A 9,850-nucleotide genomic window follows, 5' to 3' on the forward strand; every position below is an offset into this window, starting at 1 on the left:
GGCATTACTTTGCATTACTATGCTAATTTATCCATGTTCACTTTAAAAAATGTGATGAATAAATGAATAGTTGAAATTGACTTAATTTATTTTTTAAGAAGATAGAAATAATTCTTGAGATAAAAATGTTTTAATTGTATTATTAAAAAAGATTTTTAAAAATTCATTTTTGAATTGTTAATATTACTAAATATAACAGCACAATTTCATAACATTTTTAAGAGTGTTGTTATAAAAAGTTTTAAATCATTTAAACAATTTACTCCAATTAGTTTGTACTTCAATAAGAAATGTGTCAACAACACACTATGCCCCCAGGATAATCTAAGTATCAAAACAATCTACCAAGGTATTGTTATAAGAAGTGCTAAACACCCCAATCCCCTTCCCTTCGCTATGTCCCAATAGAATAGGAGACAGACATGCACCTTTAAAAGCAAAATGAATGCACTGTCCATACATGATGAAAATCAATATCACTTCCAATATTATAACCCATTTGAAAATAATTTTACTACTTACTTATTCTCTCTCTTTCTCTCTCTCTCTCTCTCTCTCTCTCTCTCTCTCTCTCTCTCTCTCTCTCTCTCTCTCTCTCTTGTATATTAAGTACACTGTACAATAGTTTGGACTGATAGAAAATACAAGATTCATGTATTTTTTCTATTATTGCACTTAATATATCCTAAGATAAAGATCGTCAAACAGTACTTTTCAGTCCAAGCTTCGACTGCTCCTGTAAAACATTTATTTAGTATAGCTGGGAAGATTTTCAAATTAACAAGATGCAGTTAAAAGATGAACCCTTTGAAACTTCGATCATAAAGTGCAACAGCAATCTTTTGTCTTAAAGTGTCCTCAGTAGAAAGAAATACGATTCAAATACAGTATCTTAAGAAATATAACTGGGAAAAACCATCTGTTTATGAATTAATACAATTAAGTGTCCAAAATTATAAAGATTTGTGTAATCTGGGGAAATATCTCTATTTAGCTTTTGATAACCGCAACATTATTCCATAAATTGTTTTTGTTATGCATGTAATTCTGCGTCTCTATTTCGTGTCCTACATTGTATCATGCCAAATGTCTATAAATATCATTTTACTTATGTAATATGTTGTTCATAATGCCACAAGATGAGTATATATTGAGCAAATAAAGAATGACTCTTGTAAAGTCATTGAATTTGAACCTGATACTGAGCATGAACCTGTAGATATGTTAAGAGTGTTTTATATTTCAAACATTTGCAAAAACTCTTTATTAGCTTTACTTTTTTAAAACAAAGTAATGGTAATGGTAATGCATTACTTTACTCATGTAATGGTAATGTAATGCTTTACTTCAAGAAAATAAAGTAATGGTAATGATAATTTAATGCCCAAATTCATGAAGTAATGGTAATGTAATGCATTACTTAACAATGTAAATAAATTCGCCCCAAGCCTGTAAGATATTCATATAATTTCCATACGACCAAATAAACGATCCATGTATATTACCTCGTTTGAGTATTATGAGGTGATAATTTCGGTCGAACGTGGTCAAATCCAACAATGCCCGAAGGGCTTTATGATAGATTTGACCACGCTCCGTTCGAAATTATCATCTTATATAATATACTTTTGTGAAATCCGGTAATCTGATTGGTCAATACGAAGTCATTATTTTTTTTATAATGACCGCTGAAAGCCCCATGGTAAAACGTATTTTGAGGGCACAGAGGCCAATGAGAATTGCCCAAAAGTTCTCTGGTGTGCATATGATGACCAAATGAATTCTTGCCGAGGACCATTTCTTCAGTATTGTTGCGTCATTTTATCAACACAGAAAATTTTAAAAAAATGATGTACCAATGCACTGGCAAGAAATAATCCTTGGCGAGAATTTGTCGCACGCCAGTTTGAAATTAATATGTTGCTTAGAAAAGATAGTGGGCAAGTCATAAACAAATTAGCGATAAATAAGTAACAGGAAAATTGTAGTCGCCCGAAACCATGAATAGTTCATAAACTATTATAGATAATTCATGAATCCGCTACCCTTTCTTTCCACTCATTCCATCAAAGCCTATCAACATAGCTTTCATATACATTCAGTACTTTTTCATGACTCGCACGAGCTGTCTCGTTTTCACTTTCGCTTCAGTCAAATATGGCGTCGAATACGAAAGCTCGCAGGTTTGCGAGTTTCAGTGAGGAAGATTTGAAAGAAATAGTAAACAACTCTGAGGCCGAGAATACCAAAAAATTAACAAGGACAGCTGTAAACGTTTTTCGGGAATATTTACTTTCTAAGCAAATCAGTGCAGAATTCGAAGGCCTATCGTGTGAAGAACTGGATCGTCTGCTGGGGAGATTTTATGTTGAACTTCGAAATAACAAAAGGGAGATGTACAAAAAAACCACTCTCTTATCATATCGTCAGGGTATGCAGAGATTTTTGCAATCTATTCGACCAGACGTTGACATTATCAAGGGTCCATTATTCCGAGAGTCAAACAAATTTTTCAAAGGTAGGACTTCCGATTTCATTTAATACTATCAGCTCATATTAATTTCCCGAATTATCTAGTCATTGAGCACACTCGTTTCAATATTTGATTATGAGGTTTATTTAGAGGATTTAAAAATGTATTTATTTCTTGACAACAAATATAGGGATGACAATGGAGTTGAAGAGGCAGGGGGAGGCTAACATTGACCATCACCCTCCAATATCTGATGCTGACTTGATAAAAATGTACGACTACGTAACCTTTCAAGCTCTGACTCGGCCCAGGTGTTGCAACACAAGGTAAGTTTTAAAACTGATAACAGCAAATGGTCATATTGTAGATCACAAGCATTTATTATATAGATACTTTTTTATGATAGGTCTTTGTGGACATAATGATGCACTTTGGCAGAAGGGGCCGTGAAAATTTAAGAACTCTTCGAAGAACAGACTTTTCTGTTAGTACTGACGGAGAGGGATGTATGTATGTGGAGAAAATTCGAGATGAACAAAGAAAGAATCATCAAGATGACAGCTGCAAAGCAGAGGGCAGAATGTATGAAATAAAAGGTATGTTCTAATACTATATTTAAGTTAACAAAAGTTATATTAAAATTGAAAAAAAAACCTGGTAATTAGTAAAAAAAATATTAGATAGTGACCGGTGTCCTTTGAGGAGCTTTGTGAAACTAATCCGAAGGTTGAACCCACAGTGCCCTTTTTTATTTCAGCAGCCGCGTGCGGTACCAAAGGATAACATACACTTCAATAATGTAGTGTTAGGCCACAACAAGATGGGTAACATGATGAGTGTAATCAGTGAGGCAGCCTCCTTATCGAGGCGTTATACCAATCATTCTCTCCGGGCAACCACTGTCCACATTCTAGACGAAGCACGTGTGCCAAGTAGATATATCATGAGTGTTACAGGGCACAAATCCGAAAGTTCCTTGAAAACTTACTCGGGCCAAATAACGGAAAGTACAAAACGTCTAATGTCAGAAACTTTAAGCGCACGTTCAGGGGTTGTGTCATCAAATTCCAAGTCTAAAGCATCGTCCACCATTACCCAAGCTTCGTTGGCTACCAATGCTAATTTTGATATTGGGTTACCACTGCCAAAGCCCTGTTCTTCAACTTTGACGACTTGTAATGATGAAGCAACCTTAAATGATGGTTTAGACAATCTTTATGCAAACATTCCCATGCCAAATGTACCCGTTTTACCAACCATGTACAATTGTTCAAATGTAAAAATCACCTACAATATCAGTTTTAAGAGTAATCAGTAGACCAAGTATATTGGTGAAATCAGTAAAAGAAATAATTCAGGAAGTTTCAATAAACTTTGAAATAAACCCCGATCATTGCAGAAAAAACTGCAAAACCCGCAAACGTATTTGGAGTGGCAAAACCCATCTCATCTTCCCAAGCAGAGGGTTTCTGATCCGCTCCGCTCTACGTTATGTAGAGCAGAGCGGATCATGATTAGAAATCCTTGACTGAGGAAAATGAACCAAGCTGGGTAGGCTATAGAGATGCTCTGCTCTTCATCAACACTGCGGATATGTTTTCAGCTGTATGTTTAATTTGTTAAAAGAAATCGCCTCCTGGTCCGTCCAATATAACTCCTGCTTACCTCTTTAAATTCAGCAACACACTGTTTTTATTTTTTGTGTAGCCCATCTTCATTTTTATGAGAACTATATATAAACCTTTATTTAGATCATTATTAACTGATTTCGAAAATAGCATAGTTGCAATTGTTGTTTTTCAGTCATGTATACTGATAAAAAAGATGATGATTATTACTGCATCAAAATAATCAGCAAAAATTTTATGTACAAGCACATATTAACATCTAGGGTTATCTCTCTTATTTCATTCTCCACAGTCAGGGATGGGGTAATTGAAAAAAGAATTTGTAATTGAGTGTAATTAATTATATTTGCCCAGGGCAATAGGTAAAGATCTTGTTGGTGTGAACTCCTCTAATACCCAAGAACCCCCATTGATTTTAGACTTAAGGTAGTCAAAATATCTCATTCTTGTGAATTGTAGCAATTATTATTTGCATACTGATATGCTGTACTGCCGAATGTTTCACTTTCTAAATAAACATACTTTTAATATGTGAATAGAAATTAATTCACTATGGAGAAAATATTATTCAGAACCAAAAATTAACTCAATGGTACTTTTTCAAGAATTCTGATCTAAACTGAACTATACAACCTTTAAAAACATAACTATACATAAAGATCTATATATCTTATGTTAATATATGTATATGTTCTCAAGATTTATAAAAAATAAAACTAAAGTATTTGAAATGTAATTAATTACATTTATCAAAGTAATTGAGAGCAATTAATTACATTTTTAAAAATCAATGTAATTGTAATAGCAAGTAATTGATAAAATTGTCAATGTATTTGAAAGTAATTAATTACTTTTCAAAGTAATTGACCCCAACTCTGTCCGCAGTCATACTATTCAAAGCTTGTCCTTTGTGTTTTCACTTTTATTTTGTTTAGTAGGAATCGATCAAAGATTAAAAATACATTTATATTGTAACAAAGATCATAATTATTGTTTCATTTTTACACTATTTATTACCCATATTATTGACTTAATACTAGAGTATACGTACACTGGAATAATCTTCACGGGTCATACGACATGGCCTTCTTCCTTAGCCGAAGAAGAAACTATTCACCATGCATTTAAACAGCAGAGACCAAACTGACCCCTAGATTTGGACTTCAGGCTTTTATATTTTATTTTCTAATTTAGGGTCTGTTTTTTTCTCTCTCCTTTTTTTTTCCCCTAAAAATCTTACTTTAATATTAACACTGTGCCAAATTAATATTTCAGATAAAAGACTGCCCCCCTTCGATTTCCCCGTTTTATGCCTATTCATATTAAGTGTAAAATTTACAAATTCTTGTGTAAATATACATTCTTTAAAATCTGTTGGATCTTCACATTAATCTGTAAATTTTACACTGTATAATCAGTATATTTACACTTTAATCTAGAAAAAACACTTTACATCTGTAAAATGTATACTAATCTTATATAAGAGTTTGAGATTTTAACTATACTTGTAGTGAAATACCTACAAGTGCACGTAAAGGTAAGATGAAAAATACGGATGAGATTCATATATATATTGCGTGTAGCGCGTATAGTGTACTAACTTTTACATATCAGAAAATAGCCTTTGATTGATTACAAAACTTAAGGTGTGTTTTTATTAAAGAAACGTAATAGAGCTATGGGTTTCATGCACGCGAGATGGTATTACTCATACGTTTCTATTTAAATGAAATAAATATCTAAAGTTTGCTACAGATATTTTATTTTGAAATTATAAAGCAAGTTCTCATCTCCTCTTTTAGAATGCTTAAATCTTTATAGTGCTTTAATATCGCACTCACACTTTTACAAGTCAAAATATTGATGAAAAATTAACAAATCAAAAAACGTAGTTTACGATAAATAAACAAACACAAACAATCAGACGTTTATCACAAATACAGTTTATTGTAAACAGGAATACGATTCACGAATTACACTAGATCACTTGCATTTTCAAACTCTCAAGTCGGTTCTGCGTCATCCGCGGTCATTTTATGATTGCATGTGTTTTATCAATTTAAGGAGGACATTTTTCTGGATTTGGCCTTATAGATGCCATCAGTAGATCCTTACGCGTGTTCATCTTCAGATCACGGGCAATTGAAGACAGAGATAATTCGAATTTAATCCAGTAAACCATTGAAGTCTCGCTTTGTTCTCAGAATAGTCTCGACATGGCGATAATATCGGATTTACAAGGGGTTGAATCAAAGATCACGTTTTATGAGCACAAAATTATCTTTAACGGGCGATCAATTTTTACGTTCATTAATTTTTAAACAAGCCCTAGTTAAAATTAGCCTTTTCTTTTTAATTACACCGAGCTTAAGTTTAGCAAGCGACAGTCGCCCTTTCTTCTCCGATGAAATGTTACTCCAATGAGCACCTAATTCATTATAATTACGATGAAATGGCATGGGCTTGCCTCCTATTGCAGCATGGTTTTATCCTTGTCTGCAATGTTTTATCCTAATTGTAATCAGACTCTAGTAAAAATGAAAATCAAATATGTCTTCGCCATTTTTTGAGAAAGGTAAAAAAAACTGTATATAAATCCATTTAATAGCTTTCTCATTGACACCCTGTGCAAACATATATACAAGAATATCTTAATAAATAGATAAAAGTAAGATAGACATGTTATCATTTTCCGATTTCAAAATATATTTAATTTAAGTTGTAACTGAGCGTAAATTAATTTTAAATTGTTATTTAACACCAATCGATCGATATCTATTCTTAGAGTACTTGATTTTTCTGAATTTAAACAAATTTTAAATAGTTATTTTATTTTCAAATCAGAAACGTTATTTTAAAAATAAGACATGTTTTCATAAAATTTAGTCTTAAAGAATTGGGCAAAGGTGACCTTCTAAGTTTTTTGCACATTATGATTTTTCTTCTTTATGACTGTATGTGACTGTACAAAATTTTGGTGACAATTGTCTTTTTTTTCTGAACGATATATGACGGCTGCTTAATTCAAAATATTTCTTGGTTTTTACGACAACAATAATCTGAGTTGAGATGTTAAATGATAAAGCCAACAAAACAGAAGTTAGTAAAATGGCTGATCGGTCAACCTTTAAGAAAAAATGATATGTCAATCAGTAGAGTCAATCAGAATCACTGCAGCGTTTGACATGTTTAAGATCCATGCACGAACTACACATGCTTCTCACTGACGCTGATAATGGACGACCATTGGCCAAGCCCGGCGGCCATCTTGTGGAACGTTTCGTGATCATTTCAGAAATGGTTTTTCTCTGTCGTTAAACGCCGATTAAATCTCCTGATATCATCCGTTCGGTCATTTGTCCACCTCGGTCCTAATCCGGATAAAAGATTAGCAACGTCTGCTCTCAACATCAAAGGCTCCGGAACAATTTGTAAAATCGGAAAATTCTTGAATTTTATGACCATAAGACTAATTCTATCCGCAGACCACAGGTCATAACTCGCCTTTGGGACAGAGACGCTAGCTACCACCCAATATCAGTTATAAGATCGTTTTGTACGGCTGGACAGTGGACATTGAACAGTCTAAAAATAGCCAATATATTTAAAATTAAGAAAACGCTTGTCTTCGTTTACATGAATCATTGTACACAGTCATGTATCCGTGAACAACCCACGGTTATGTTGAATAAACATCTTCTGGATGTCTAGTCTTTATATATCTTCTTTTTTCTTTTGCATGTATTTTTAAATTATAAATCAATTTCATACTGGAGGGTTTCTGTCTCTCCAGTGGAGCTGCTATAGGGGAAAACGAGGACTCTGTAGGATGTGTGATGATATCCCCTGTGGCAGCAAAGAGATTTTTCAAATACCGGTATATGTATATGATTATATGAACGTCACTATTTAATTCAAGGATGAAAATAATCCATCATATTATATTTGTTTAAATGAGATAGTCTTTTCGGTTATATACGTATACTTATTTTCTATAATATGTATTAAAATTTTTCAAATATACTTAAAATGTCATACATGTACATACATTTTATGGGGTTTTTTCTATTGTCTATTGTTATTATTATAAGTACATTGAATGTGTCATCCTGCGAGATGATTTAGAAAAACTATTATTTTTCTGTATTAGGTTGGAGCTTAGTCAGAGCCCATCCCTGGCAGCTACGATAGAGATTAGAGTAGGGTAAAATATTTGTAATAGTTATAGGTCTGGGACAATAAAAAAACCCAGCTATTGCAGGTTATATAACTATATAATTTCTGCTTCAGGTCCCGCATGAATTATTTTTAAAAAACTCATTTTATTGTTAATTTATATGAAGAAAAAAATATGTTATCTTTCACATTTTAAACATCTTTTGAATTTCAACATATATCCTATTCAAATGTTACCATTCTGCTTTCTCAAAATTAATACAAAAACAAATCTTTAATCTTTGTATAATTATATGTTAAATTCTTGTTTTTGATCTATTTTATGTACAAGTCGTATATTTTGCACTACTGGCACTGTACCAGTTATCGGCTAAAATTTAACGGGTTTTTTTCGTAATTCCTTATTTCTTGATATTTTTGGATAAAACTTGACATACTTTAAAAAGTGAAATCCTTATTTATCAATTTAGTTAGTTTATATCATTATTAAGAACCAAAAAGATCTTGTTTTGTGCTTTTTAGCACGCCCCGAATTTGCCGAGTTGTTACGATTTACTGTACCAGTTATCGGCTTCGTGATAATAGCATAGTAAAATCCGTGTTCATGTTGATTTTATGCTCTGCTAAATGTAGTTTGAATTATGCCCCTTGTGGGGTCAGACTAAAGTAGTCGGGGTCATGATACATTATAAACAAAACTCATAAAATTATCCGTTTATTATCATACGGTATTGCAGCAAATCGTAGACTATTCAATACATAATTGTGCAATCAGGCGTTCAATTGCGCTACGAATCTCTCGGAAATTATTGAATTCCTTTTGTTTATACATGTTAAATAAATTGATTTTATATGTCAAATCAGAGAAGGGATATAATAACGTATCACAAAGAGTTAATATTCTATTTTTAACTTATTACGTCACTTCCCCCACTGCTGAAAGTGCAAAGATGTAAAATCAGCGGTAAACTCATGTAAAAAACATATTCATGAAAGTTTTCAAGCAAACTTACTTTTTTTTATTCGAAAAAGACGACTGAATTAAAAAATCTTGGATTGTCGCGTGCTATAGACCCGAACTCTCAGTTTAGCCGATAACTGGTACAGTACCAGTAAGTTATCCCTACTAAACTTTACTAAATCCTACTTTATTCGATATTGTTTTTCCATATCATTATAGATATGCGAGGTATTCATCTGAAGTTTAACACAACATTCCTTGTTATTATTAGGATTTCTTTCACGTCAACCCCCCCCCCCCCCCCCCCAGCTTTTTTAAAGCCATGAAATTTCTTCAAACTAAGACTTAAACAAATACAGGGTTTGTGTCACTATCTAGCCACTGTTTTTCTTTGATACTTTGTATTTTCACGTCTTTGGGGCCCAAATCGGACATAGCCCCAATTCATTCAAAAGAAAATTTCAATCATTTTTTCAGTACATAAATTTGCGACTTGGACGTCTTCATTTCGTCCTAATCTATTTTCTCTATTAAAATTATTTTTTTTGCAAGGTCACCACTTAGCTACCAGATTGGCGAAGACACATTCAGTGATATTTCTTTTTGATAACA

At 32.8% G+C, this 9,850-nt stretch overlaps 1 pseudogene; it reads left to right on the plus strand.

Annotated features, from left to right (window-relative positions):
- The first annotated feature begins 2,168 nt into the window (after window positions 1–2,168).
- LOC128159510 (uncharacterized) lies at window positions 2,169–3,392 on the plus strand (annotated as a pseudogene).
- The last annotated feature ends 6,458 nt before the right edge of the window (window positions 3,393–9,850 follow it).

Source organism: Crassostrea angulata, chromosome 8 (genome assembly GCF_025612915.1).
Source record: "Crassostrea angulata isolate pt1a10 chromosome 8, ASM2561291v2, whole genome shotgun sequence".
Classification (NCBI taxonomy): Eukaryota; Metazoa; Mollusca; class Bivalvia; order Ostreida; family Ostreidae; genus Magallana; species Magallana angulata.